Source organism: Cebus imitator, unplaced genomic scaffold (assembly GCF_001604975.1).
Source record: "Cebus imitator isolate Cc_AM_T3 unplaced genomic scaffold, Cebus_imitator-1.0 Scaffold615, whole genome shotgun sequence".
In the NCBI taxonomy this organism is placed as follows: Eukaryota; Metazoa; Chordata; class Mammalia; order Primates; family Cebidae; genus Cebus; species Cebus imitator.
The window spans coordinates 530,305-544,938 of NW_016107930.1; the positions used below are offsets into that span (position 1 = coordinate 530,305).

General features: G+C 33.3%; 1 pseudogene across 1 annotated transcript in view; it reads right to left on the reverse strand.

Annotated features, from left to right (window-relative positions):
• Window positions 1-13,811: 13,811 nt before the first annotated feature.
• LOC108295032 overlaps window positions 13,812-14,634 on the reverse strand; it is a 2,602-nt pseudogene continuing 1,779 nt past the window's right edge. Inside the window, exon 2 of the transcript XR_001821243.2 lies at window positions 13,812-13,859. The product of XR_001821243.2 is annotated as a keratin, type II cytoskeletal 8-like (transcript). The remainder of the gene's footprint in view (window positions 13,860-14,634) is intronic.

A 14,634-nucleotide genomic window follows, 5' to 3' on the forward strand; every position in this document is an offset into this window, starting at 1 on the left:
TGACCAGTGACCAACCACCAACAGACTTTGAAGAAAGTGATGCTACTGGTTATTGATCATGATGCATACCTATTATTTGATGTATTAATTTGTGAACTAAGGAACTAGTGACAAAGATTTACTTTACATAATCATTCACAGTTAATTACATAATTACTCACAGAGGTAATATCTGCAATTTGAATTTTGATGTTGGGATTTGGTATTATTGAACTAAACTATAGTTCCTGAAATCCACAAATATCAGAACTGAGCAAAGCAAGGGCTATGCGTATATATTAAACTGGAAGATAGAATATATAAACTCTCTTTAGCAAATTGGCCTTGGGCTAAGAGAAAATATATTTAAATGAGAAGAAATATACTTAATAAAACTCTTACAAATATCGATGTTCAGGATTATATAAAAACGGTAAGTCTGGAATTAAAATGTCAGGGAAAATATGTGCATGTGTGATATCGGAAAAAAACAGGAGAAAGCATTTCAAGGGGGATACATAGAATTTGTAAATAAGGCTGAATAGATGAGTAAGAGAGGACTGAGGAAATTATCTCCAGAATTTTTTTAAAGTTAAGTTACTGATTAATTTCAGAAACTGAAACTAATTTTGAGAATTGAATGAGTCGTAATAGTGTGGATACAGCAATATTGCTCATGATTTCAAGATGGTTTGAGGTTCACTGTTATTTCAGTATAGTCTATCCCATTTGAAAGTCTAGAGGATAAAAAAGATAACTGCAAGAGTTATGACTTTGAGGAAGTGGAATGAGGTAACATTCAGGGCATAGGCAGAGTTGTTAAGCTTTTACAGCATAATGGGAGGAAAAGGAAAAGAGGAGCATAGAGGGCATTTTTTATGTGAGCACATATAGTATCACAGAATCTAGTTTTCCTGTGAAATAGGCATGGTCATCTGCAGAAAGTGGTGGGAAGAAAAAGGACTCGTTTTTCTTTTTTTTTTTTACTTTTTAAAAATTATACTTTAAGTTCTGGGGTAAATGTGCAGATCATGCAGAATTGTTACATAGGTATATACACGCCATGGTGTTTGCTGTACCCTTCCCCCCCCCATCATCTACATTAGCTATTTCTCCTAATCCCTCCCAAATCCCCCCATCCCTTGCTATCCCTCCTCAGCCCCTCCACCCTCTGACTAGCTATTTTTAAGAAAGACCAAATAGATGCCATGGAGAAAGAGAGGAAGATCTGACTAGGGAAATGTAAGAGGATTGCTGTGCAGTGGTGAGATTCTGCAGGATTACTGTTAGTTTCAGTCTCAGGGTTCTAGTCTCAGCAGTTCATTGATTTTTTTAAACTATCCTAAACAACACATGTATGAACATGGAGAAGATAAACTATTGTACTGATACATGTTAAGTGACAGGGCATGTACTGGAAGAAAGCAAGGGGCATTGGGTTCATTTTCTTAGCAAGCTCTAAAAATTAATATTTCAGGCATAAATACACACACACACACACACACACAGTCCATAGCCAAGTGCCAGCCAATAAGAAATGTACAGTCATCTAATGTATGATTGGAACTCAAGGCATCATTCCACACTTATCTCTGTTGCCCCTTTGAATACTTGTAATTTAAAGAACAAGAAAAGATGAATAAAAAGAAAGGAAAGAGCACATCATACTTAATTGCAAAACTTCATGTTATCCCTAGGGTAAGTTTAAGTGCTGACAGAGTAGTCCCCAGAAGAGTTATTATTTCAAGGCTAAATTCAATGAAGTAAAAATAAGGGTCAATAAGAATAACCTTTGTGTAAGAATGAAATGGAAACAACACTAGAGGAAAACATCAACTGGGCTCTCATTGCAGTTTATTTAACATCTGACAGTTTATGGTTTTTGTTGGAGTTCAGGCTGTAGGGAGACAACTACCTGGCTCTGAATCAATGTTCTAGTGAGGAAATATGGGACAAGTTATTTAATCTGTCTCACCTACAAAAGTGGTTAATTATAGTACTGAAATTAGTTGAGCTAATACATATAAAGTGATTAAAAGAGTGACTGGCATGTATTAACAGTAAATATCATATAATTGTTACATATTACTCTCAATCCAATGGTATTATACTATTGATTCCTCTAGCTCATAAAATTTTTGGGAGAATATAATGAGATAATGTATATTAAAAATTCTTATGACTTTGTTTTTATATAATTTATTCAATGTATTATGAGTAACCGACATTGTATGGAAAATTCATAAAACTTTTAACAGCCGTGAACTCTATTTCACAGATAATTTTAAATTTTATTTTCATTTTTATTGGGTGAAAGGTTATTGAGAGACTGAAGACCCAAAATTCAAACTTTGGGCTAAAGAAAAATGCTGCAATTTTTTTTTCCCATGAACAGAACTACTCAATATGCTTTTGAATAATGAAAGGGAAAATAAATATGAATTGTTCACATATATGTGTTATTTATGCTGTGATGACTTATGCTTTAGAGAACTTTTGGGATACTTATTGGGCTATGTCCTTTCAAAAGACATTTGTAAAAATAACTCAATTATTAAATGTCTGGGGTTAATATAATTTTCTAAAACACTAACTATATAACCAAATAAGATTTTAAATGTCTTACTGTTACATAAAAGATTTTATAGCTATGTAATTTTCATAAAAGATAACTATGCAAATAATACCTTTCAAATAGAATGCATATGTGAATGACTACCTGAATTGATGTGTGCCGGAAATCATAAGTTAGATTCTTTCCTGATGAAGTCATTTCTCTAGTTGACAACTGTCAAAGCCATCTCAAAAACCCATGAATATTAAAGCACTGTTCACTGGCACATTTGGCATTTTGAAATCAGGCAAATAGAACTCATGAAATATGAAAGGAGTGCTCCATGTCGCTTTGTAGAAAATGTTGCCATTAAGATGATGTATGAGGAAACTCACACCTTCATCTGCTGGGAGTGCTCAACTGTATTTTCAATCAACTGTATTACTTTGCTTTGATAGTGTTAACATTGGATCATATTCTCCTTTTTCCTGGCTTTAGGAGGTCTAAAAGCTAAGATTAAATGAAAGATGTTAAATTATTTTCACATGTAATGCATGTTTAAACACAAATGCTTTGTTTTAACTTAGTTATATTGTAACAATCAGATCCTTAAAGCCTTTTTATTCTAGATATTAGCAATAGGCCAGGAATATTCCTAGGCATAATATCCATTGCCAATTTTTGTTCTTACATTACTGACTTGAGGAGTCCAAATTTATTCAGAAATTGTGATGGTTTCTTTCATATTTTGGCCTCAGGAAACTTTGTCCTGCCTACATTTATCTTCATGCTTAGCGATATTACAGACTTGTCTATTTTTCTTGAAAACTTTACATTTTTCTTGAATTTTTCAAAAAATTTTTGAGTCATTTTAAAGAAGGTGATCCTTTTTATTTTACCTACTTTATAGTATTTAAAATATCAGGTAATAAGCATTCTTACTCATTCCAAAAAAGGACAGGCATAAACATGCCATAAAAACACTGAAAGCCTTAAAAATTATTTTACTATGACAATGGCAAATTATCTTGAATGATAACATAATAGTAATAGTGGTAATATGATTTTCACCATAACATCTAGATGTTTAATTAGTGCAGGAGTTTAGGAATTGTATATATTGCAATAAATATATTTTGTATCAATTCCTCTATACTAATTTATTTCCAACTCTTTAAATTTAGCAGTATGAAGACTTAAAATTACTTTTCCTTTAGAATAGAAAACATGTTCTTGACTATCAGTGCACCAAAAGATACCTAAGGCAAGGTGTCCAAAATCCAAATTCCACAACTTCTGTAACTTATTTTGTGTCACATTTTGTAAGATAACAATCCTCTTTTTTGCATAATTATGATGATATTCTGAATCTAATGTATTAATGAAGGTACACAAATATATACATTTCTTAAAATAAGTGACTTTGAAACATTTTGCTTGCTTGTAAATTCATGAGTTTGTGTACTCATATTACTTTGGCAAATGTAAGATGACTAAGTGTGCACATAACATCACTGAGTCTGACTTGCCAAAGAAAATTCACACACAACCACAGTACATATGCTGAAACTTCTCATTTGTGTTTTGAGATTGCATGTTTCTATTCACTCCCAAACTAAATACAACACAACACACACACACTCCCCTTAAGAAATAACAGGTAACCAGATCTGTTCCTGAATTATGGGTTACTTGCCTGCCCCTAAGATCTATACAAAATACATAAAAGGGAAATCACAGCTATAGCCCATTCCTCAAGGTGTCTGAGTTGGTACACAGCCCGGACAGTAGACTGCGCTACAGAGCACTTGGAAAGCTCTTTCAGGCACAGGGGAGGTTAGTCACAGATGTGGCATTTTGCGATGTATCATATTAACTTACCACATTACATATAGAATAAAACTTAGATGGTTTGGAACAAATATCCTTAAAAGAATTATGCCTTGTAGTAATGGTAAAACGTCTTGTCTGAGCCCTGACAACTCACTAAAGACACCGATTTTAGCGGCAGTATAAAGTTGTGCTGAGAAAACAATTTTTGATGTTCAACTGATAATCATGTATGTTAAAAGTTATTCATCAAGCTGGGAGGCCTGAGCAATTAGTAGTGCAATCAAAATGTTATTAGGATGTACGAAGAAATTGATTTATAAATGTCCAAATCGTTGGCTAATAGTTTTTACTTTTTGGAATCCTTCCTTTTGGTCTATCTAAAGTTTCTAGATGTTTTGTGTAAAGGGCAGGATTATACAATCTCCGTCACAATTACACAACTCTGCCACTGTAGCAGAATGCAGTCACAGAAAACACCTCAATGATATCTGTGGCTGTGTTCAATGCAAATTCATTCATGGACAATTGATGTTTTCAATAATTTTCTCATATGATGATTTCATTTTCTAGAACTATTTAAAAATATAAAAATAATTCTTAGTTCATGGACCATAGGAAAACTAGTGAGAAGCCATACTTTGCCAACCCCTGGGATAACCAAGGACCGGGTTTCTAGGGAAGCAGTGGCTCTGTGGATCTTCATAATTTATAAGGCAGGTGACTTCATCTAATTTAAAACCTCAGACATTCTAAAATTTTTGTGCAGGAATACATAAGCCACAGAAATGCTGAACTGTATTTTCTTAGATATTTATTTTTTAAAAATGCCCTGATAGCTAACTGTCCCTTCTACACTAAACAATATATTCTTATTATGGAATGTAAGCATTTGACAAGTGTGCTTTCACAGGTCACATATAGTGAATGTTATTTCTAGAAAATAATAGTTTCTCTCAAAGATCAGAGTTGTCTGATCTCTCTCACTTCCTGTCTCTTTCTCTCTCTCTCTCTGTGTGTGTGTGTGTGTGTGTGTGTGTAATAAAGTTGTTTGTAACAACTGTAACAACTTTAGTTCCAGAAGAGACAAGATAACCCATTAAAAGACAGTAATAAGGAGATTGAAGCAAGTTTGCACTAGAGAAAAGTTAACTTGTCATACCTAGATAGTCACTTTACAGGAGGTTCAAGAGTTAACATTTATTCAGTATACATAAGCACTTGGGGTTATTCACAATTTTCATGTACTATAAGATTACAGTATATGTCTAAGTTGTACATCTCTCCAATCAGGCTTTAAAGAGAAATTTAAATGGAAATAAGATATCTGAAGAAAATGGCAGTGATTAAATGATCAAAACTCATACTAACAATAAATCTTTCTACAAGAGGTAGACATTATTTGTTCTCTTCAAAATTAATATTATGCATGTAAAAATGTTATCTATTTTTTGGAAAAAATTCTAATGCAACATTTCTGAAATTTGTGGTTTGAGGATGACGCCGTGATTGCTATGTCAATAATCTGATAAATACAAGCACTAAAAGGCTGCATCTTATTTATGCCCACAGAGCACCTAAGGCAGGTTTTAACAGTATGAATGAGTTAGAAAATTTTGTTATGGGGTGTGTTTATACAGACAAATTTTGTGTTCAGAAACATAGATAAGAATGAAATACCCACTTAACACTCACCCATCACCCATATTATGGTCAATGTTAACATTCTCTTCAGAGCATAAATATATATACATGTATCAAAGCATAAATATATATATATATATATATATTTATATATATAAATAAATATAAATATATATATTTATATATATATAAATAAATATAAATATATATATTTTTATATATATAAATATATAAATATATATTTAACTATAAAAATTTTAAATATTTATATATATTTAAATATATAAATATCTGTATTTATGCTCTGAAGAGAAAGATATATATATGTGTGTGTGTATATATATGGTACTTTAGGTTCTGGGGTACATGTGAAGATGATGCAGGATTGTTGCATAGGTATATATGAAGGCAAGGTGCCTTCATCCCCCCATCACCTATATCTAGTATTTCCCCCCTCATTATCCCTCCCCACCCTCCCCATCCCATGCTGTCCCTCCCCTAACCTCCCCCAACTGACCACGGTGTGTGATGCTCCCCTCCCTGTGTCCATATGTTCTAATTGTTCAACACCAGCCTATGAGTGATAACATGCGGTGTTTGGTTTTCTGCTCTTGTGTCAGTTTGCTGAGAATGATGGTTTCCAGATTCATCCATTTCCCTATGAAGGACACGAACTCATCAGAGCATAAATATTAACTTTAAGGTAATCCTTTAACATTATTTAATAAAATGTAATTGTTCCCTTTCCTTTTATTTTCCCTCAAAGACTCTGACACAACATTTAGTGATTTTTAATTTAATATGAGCAATACTCACAGTGTGATAGGTCTTATGATACATTGACGATTATGACACCTATTAATCTTTTTTAAATTATAAATGAGATGTTTTTGTTTTACTCCCAAATTTTAGTGACCGAATTGACTTTTCTTCGAGTTGTTTTGCTTAAGCAAATACAATGGATAAAACTGCATGAAACAGAATACCATTAGCTTTCTTCTACATTTGTTCACATTAGTTCGTTAGTAAAAATAAGGTATCTTATAATTGCCCAGTAGTTGCCAAATATTTTACTCCTTTACTGCTTTGTGTGCTAGTCAAAACTTTTTGTGGATGATTTCAGTTGAGAAAGGAGTAATGCCGACTTAAATGCTCCTTCCATAAAAGATGGTGCTTCTCCAGCACTGAAATATGGGGCTATAACCTTAAATGATTTAGTTCTGTATTTTGGCATTAAGAAGCTCTAATTCCATTTTCAGATAAAATAAGTCTTAAAGTTATTATATCTAACATAAACATCCATCCGTGGTACTTTATATATAAATTATTACTCTGAAAATAACTGGAATTAAGATTTCAACTTGCTTGAACAGAATCTCATTTCCTTGAAATACAGTAGGAGCAGTATTTCAAGGAAATGAGATTCATCTTCACAATGAGGCAGAGGACTTGAAAGCCAGAGAACTTGGCTGCCTACCGAATGGCAGAGATAGCGCAATAGGTACAAAGTACTAAAGGATGGCAGTCATTCTTACAGAAATAATGTTTCTTTAATACTTCCCTGCCACTCAATAAAGATAACCTCAGACTAACTCAATGTGTTAGATTTCATCCTTCTAGCCACAAAGCAGTGACAAAGGCCTTTATTAATTTTACGAAGCACATTCTTAAAATCATATACACACACACACACACACACACACACACACGTAATATACACTTGATACATTTGTGTGGTACTCGCAATGATAAGTTTTTTAAAGAGCACATCTTATATGTTTAATCCAAAACCTTTCCATCTTGCATTTCATTGGAATTTGTTCTCAATTATTCCCCATAACCATTTTTAAAAGTTACGGCAATTTGCACAGGGACCATACTGGAATTTGGTGGATTTGGAGTAAACACACTTCATTTCATTTTGTTTGGCATTTTTCAGCTATCCAACTGCCTGTGGATCCTCTCCCACCAGGTGAAATTCTCCAAGTTGTTATGGTGATACATTTGATCTTAGCCAAAAGGCCGAGAAACAGCTGTCATTATGGTACATGGTTGGGATGATAAAAAGAATCAAGGATCTTGGAGGACAATAGGGCATTTCTATGATAATCTTTGAGATGATTCCTGCATTTTTCTTTATCCAGCTTGGAGAAAGAATGGGGTAGGGGGAGGATTCACATCTCAGACTGCTCAGGTACGTCTTTTCAGAAACACTGGTTTATAAAGTGATCACCTGTTTGTCATCAACAGGAAATTTTACCACTACCAGTTTATCTTACAGAATTCTATAGTGAACTTTATTTCCAGGTGCAATAAAATTATAAAACACATTAAAGTTTTTGTTTATGTATATAATGTGGATATGTGTGTGACATACAGTAATATTTCACACATACATATATACAATAAAAATAAAATATATAAAATATTTCCCCCCTATTTTTATTATTTTTGAAATGGATTCTAGCTTTGTGGCCCAGGCTAGAGTACAGTGGGGCAATGTTGGCCCACTGCAACCTCTGCCTTCTGAGATCAAGTGATTCTCCTGCCTCAGCCTCCTGAGTAGCTGGAATTACAGGTCTGCACCACCACACCCAGCTAATTTTTGTATTTTTAGTAGAGATGGATTTTACCATGTTGGCCGGGCTAGTCTCAAACTCCTGACCGCAGGTGATCTGCCTGCCATAGCTTCCCAAAGTGCTGGGATTACAGGAGTGAGTCACTGTGCCTGGCCTACCCCATCTTCGAAACTCTTTTACTGATATTCTTTGACCCCAGCCAAGAAAGATACTAGGGTATCTTCATGATGCCCCAGGTTGCTGACATGCCACGGGATTCACAAGAATAACAGTACCTTTAAGAAAATAAGTATCATATTTATTTTGTAAACCAGAGCTATTGTGGTTTTTCTCAATTGGATTAGGGTAGGTAGGTGAAATATTTATATTTTATAAAATTTACCTAAATATGTAATATGGCTCAAATCATTTGGTTTTTACGGAAATGTGGTAGAATGGTAAGATCAGACAGAAGACTTGAAATTAGCATCATTTAGTTAAAATCTACATTGTTTCTCACATTTGCTTAGTGACCTTGGAAAGCTGTACATATAAGAGTTTTCTTTTGAGTGAAATGTGAATATTAATATCTATATTACAAGATTGTTGTAGCAAAAGTGAACTGTGTTTAACACACTCATGAACATAGCATACACATATATACCTAATAAGGGTTATTAGTATTTAGTTTTCCCATACTTAAATTTATCAGTATGAATTAGCTAATCGTCATTGCGCTATTACCTATACTGCGCCGTCTTCTAGAGCATGACACAAATATTAATTCTGTCAAAATTGTAAAACACCTACAGTGTCCCAGACACTATGCAAGAGGCCATAGAACTAATTAGTAAATAACTTATAATTGTTTGAATATCCTTCTTTTCCTCTAGACCTGTTCAATGCCAAATTCTTGCTTGTTCTTTTCTTTTGGGGGTCACAATCACTAGGGATAGATGCTAGGGATAAGCATGGTATTTCTGTTACAGAAGAACAAACCAAGCACTTTTTGAACAGAGATGTACTATTTAGTTCCGTTTAGAGAAATGAGAAAATACTTTCTAGAAACAATTGGCCTAAGACCATCACAGGGTTACCATAATCACACGCTATCTGGTGTGACTCAGTTTTTAAATATAGAAAATAAAATAGTGAGGGACTTTGTAACTTGTACAAGACCATATAGGTCAGTATTTAATAGTGTCAGCTACATATGTAATCAAATTTTTATGTAGTCATTTGAGGTTAAAAAGTGAAATCAATATTAAAGATACATTTTACTTAACCTAGTATATTAAAAAATTAACATTTTAACATGTAATCACATAAACATGATTAATAAAACATTTCAAATAATATTTTCATATGAAGTCTTGAAATTTTTAAGTATTTTACACTTAGCTTCATAGAAAATCCTTTGGCTATATTGACATTTAATAAAGCTCTAAGTTCAAAAAATCGATTTCCCTATATAGATTGTTCCAAACATACTTAAAAAGATTTTCAATTACTGAAAAAAGGACATTTCTTCTTATCTTCACCTATATATTGACAGAACCAGTTCACCTTTTCTTGATTAGCCATTATTTCAATTAATATCTAATTTAAAATATCGCTGTGTAAATTAAAAAGCAACTCTAAGTGTTCAAATATTAGAAAAAGATACTTCTTAGACATTTCCTTTTAGGCTTTGCAACTGATTTATATAACATCAAGAATTAGAATCTACATGTTGATTCATGTTAGAAATATACATAAAATTGGCTGGGCACGATGGCTCAAGCCTGTAATCCAAGCACTTTGGAGGCCAAGGTGGGCAGATGACCTGAGGTCGGTCGTTCAAGACCAGCCTGACCAACACGGTGAAACACAGTCTTAAAAAAAAAAAAAAATGAAATATGTGTAAAATTATTACTTTTATTTTGAAATGTGTCAGCTTTAAAATACTTTTACATTTCTAAGTACTTACAAGCTTTCTTCTTCCTTAGAACTTCGGATTTAGCTCATTCATATGCAGTGATGTATCAGTGAAAATTGTAAACACCTTGCTATTTTTTTGTCTTTGATAATTACATGTTTGGCAAATATTCCTCGTGTTTAAAGAAAATCATGAATTGAAGTTGAGTACAGTAAATATTTGTAAAAATCAACCAAAGACCATTAATAAAGAACACAGATATAATTAAAATTATTGTCTTTTTTCAGCAATTTCATAACAAAATTTCTGTATCAGGAGTAATACTTTATACTACTATCTCAATCTAAAACTAAATTTCTTTAGTGTTGGAATCCAAGCTATCTTACATTTGGCCAAATTTACAAACTCAGATTTTGTATAACATTGTTTACATTTTTTGTTAGCATTTAATTCAGATTCCAGACAATCAATTTTATAAATTATTTTCTCAAAGGTAACTTCTTATAAAATTCACTCCATATTTACTGAAGATGGCTTCTAATACTGTCACCTTCATTCTTTTTTTTAAGTTTTTATACATGTTTTTTCATTTTGCACTGCCACAATAAATTGCAATTCATCATGAATTTTGTGATGTAATTACTTCCAATCTCTTTTTATCTTTATTATTTTGGCAGTTTCTATATCGTCACTATATTATATATCAGTATTCTTGCTAGCTGTGAAAATCTCCTTGCTAGTTGTGAAAATCCTAGATGGCCACTTCTTCCAATACAATATTGCATCTACATTGAGAATCTGTTTTCAGTGGGGCCACCTTCATCAATGATTTTAAGCTAGATCTTCTGGGTAATTTGCCGTAGATTCTACATCAGCACTTCCCGCTATACTTTGCACTTTTCTGTTATGGAGATGGCTTCATTCCTTAAATTTCATTACCAATCTCTGCTACTTTCACACTTTCGTCCTGCAGCTTTCTCACCTCTTCTATCTTGGATCCTGCATCTTCCATCTAGACCCTTAAAACTTTCTGCATATTAGCAATAAAGATGTTTTGCTTTTCTAGTATTCATGCGTTCACTGGAGTAACACTTTTCATTTCCTTCAATAACCTTTCCTTTGCGCTCACTCTTTGGTGAGCTGTTCGGCACAAGTGACCTCGCTTTTGGCCCATCTTGGCTTGCAACTTGCCTTCCTGAACTAAGCTTAATCATTATAGGTTTTGATTTAAAGTGAAAGACTTGTGACTCATCTTTTCACTACAATAGCCATTGTAGTGGCTATATTGATTACATCAACCATCTTACAAGGACACAGTTCGTGGTACCTCGAAACAATTACAATAGTAATATCAAAGATCACTGATCATGAATCACCATAAAAGATATAATAATGATGAAAACATTTGAAATACTGTGAGGGTTATCAAAATGTGACTCAGAAACCTGAAGTGGGCACACGCTGTTGGAATAATTATGCTGATAGACTTGCTCCACACAGCACTGCAGCAAACCTTCAACTTGTAACAACCACAATACCTGTAAAGTGCAATAAAGTGAAGCACACGCTGGGGTGGTGGCTTCGCACCGATAATCCCAGAAATAATCTGGGAGGTTGAAGTGGGGGGACCACTTGAACCCCAGTATTTGAAACCAGCCTGGGCAACATGGTGAAACCCCATTTCTACAAAAATAAAAAATTACCTAGGCATGAGGGCCTGCACCTGTAGTCCCGTGTGCCTGAGAGCCTGAGGTGGAAAAATCACTTGAGCCCTAGGAGGTGGAGGCTGCAGTGAGCTGTGATTATGCCACTGCATGCTAGCCTGGGTGACGGGTGACAGAGTGACACACTGTCTCAATAAATAAATAAGATAAACAATAAAGTGAAGTACAATAAAACAAGGGATGCCTGTATTTGCCAATTGTGTTTTATATAGGTAACAGTAACTGTAACTTTTTGCACAGAAGTTTCAAATAAACACATTGCAATGTTATAGAGTACATGTAAAAGTCATTCAAACTGAGTCAGTCCACGAGTCCCAATAGATCAGTTATGTGTTTATATATATATATATAAAACCATAGAAATGAAACATGTGCCTAACATGTATTATAATGCAACATGAATACTTATGCAATATGAAGTTAAAATAAAACTTAGTCCTTTAATACTATATATGCTTTGAATTCTTAAATTTAAATTTATTTAATTAAAAATGCAATCCCCCAGTTGAAGTAAACACATTTCAACTGTTCAAGTAGAATATGTGGCTACTAGCAATGTATTGTATAGTGCAGATATAGATAATTTGAACCTACATCTTTCTGATTACAAAAGCTGTTATCTTTCGACTGTGTTGTGCTTGATATCTGTCAATAGATAATCTAGACATTATCAATGGCATAAAAGTAAGAGGCTGGGGGAAAAAAAGAGTTAACGCTTTCCATGGAAATTTTATAGACTATTTATTCTTTTGAAGGTACAAAAATAGATGACTTTGAAGGTTATGAAATACTTAAATTTAGAATCCTGAGGGTTTAATTCCAACAAATGTAATATTGTTCACAGGAGGTAATTTGGATATAATATTTTATGAGTGAGCAAATGATATGATTCATGTGTACTTTATTTTTTTAATCTAGAAAAAGCATTACATAATTTCTTATAATTTTGAATATTGCTTTTACTAAAGACCATGAGACTGAATTGTCTGCTCTCCTTTTTAATATTATTTAAATTTAAATATAATGATGTTTTCACTCTTTCTGTTTGACTCTGAAAATTTTTATCTTGCCTTAGATGATAGCTCCAAGTCAGTATTCTGCTCCACAAATAAGGTTTTAATTAACACATGGATAAACATTTCTTTATTTTACTGATTTTCTCCTGAGAATTTTGAAAGCCTTTCTGAAACCTTCATAAACAGTTTTACACACACACACACAAACACACATGAAAGGCCTGCTTATTTAGGGTAGTACTGTAGTGATTCTACATAAATCAAAGTTCCATAGCCCAATAAAAAGGTAATATTGAATCAGTATTTAGCAGTTGAATTATTAAATTCTTATTGCTTGACTAGTGTATTGATTTCCAGCTGACAGGAATTAAAAACAAAAAATTCCCAACTGGATATTAAAAATTAGTTCCAAAAAGACCCTCATATTCTGGTTGACTCTCAACCATTCCCATTGTTTTTTAAATGATAAAACAGTCTATAATAAATATTTTCACATTTCTCTATCTTTTAATATTTCTCTTTGAAAAGCCACCACCAGCTCTAGGCAGTCATCTACCATGATTAATGACAGAGGCAGTGGCCTTTGTGTTACAAGGTTGTACTGCTACTAGAAGTTTTCAAGGTCACTGTTTCCTTCTGAAAAGTTCAAAGGAAGTTAAATATTCATAAAACATGACCTGATTTTATGCGAGGTGCCGTACTTGTTGTTTTATGACAGCCCATTTTAATGAAAAGAAATGCAAAGAAATTTTCACTCTAAATACTTGACATCCAATTCAGCTGGGAATGTTACTGGAAAGCCTTTTATGATTGAGGAAAATCAGACAAATATTCTTTAGGAGCCCCTTATTTGGAAACATTATTTCCTTTACAGACATTATCGGTACAAACCCTTTGACCTGCCTAAATGAGAGTCTATTAGTGTCTGATGTGCTAATAAAAATTAAGCTGTGATGTGCTAATAAAAATTAAGCTGTGAAGCGCTGAGGGTCACCTTATTGAATGCCTTTGTTCCCATCCCAGGTTTATGAATCACATTTATTGGAAAGATTTGTCTTGGATGGGGAATATTTTGTTCTTAGACTTTACTTAGTAGCAATCTAAAGGATACCAAGAGGAAGGGAAAAAACTCCAACAAAGCTAAAATCTGTTAATTTATACAGGGAGGACGGAAGAAAGGAGGGAATAAGGGAAAGAAGGCAGGGCAAAAGGGAACAAAGGAAAACATGAAGAAAGACAATAGCACTTCTGTGTTTTTTCATCACACAATTCTACACTGGTGGCTCCACTCTATTTATTTGGTACTAAAATCTACTTCTGGATACTCTAAAATAATAATCACAGTTTTACGGCAAAATGGTATCCTAAATGACATGATGGAAAATTAATGGGGAACAATTACTCAGAATTT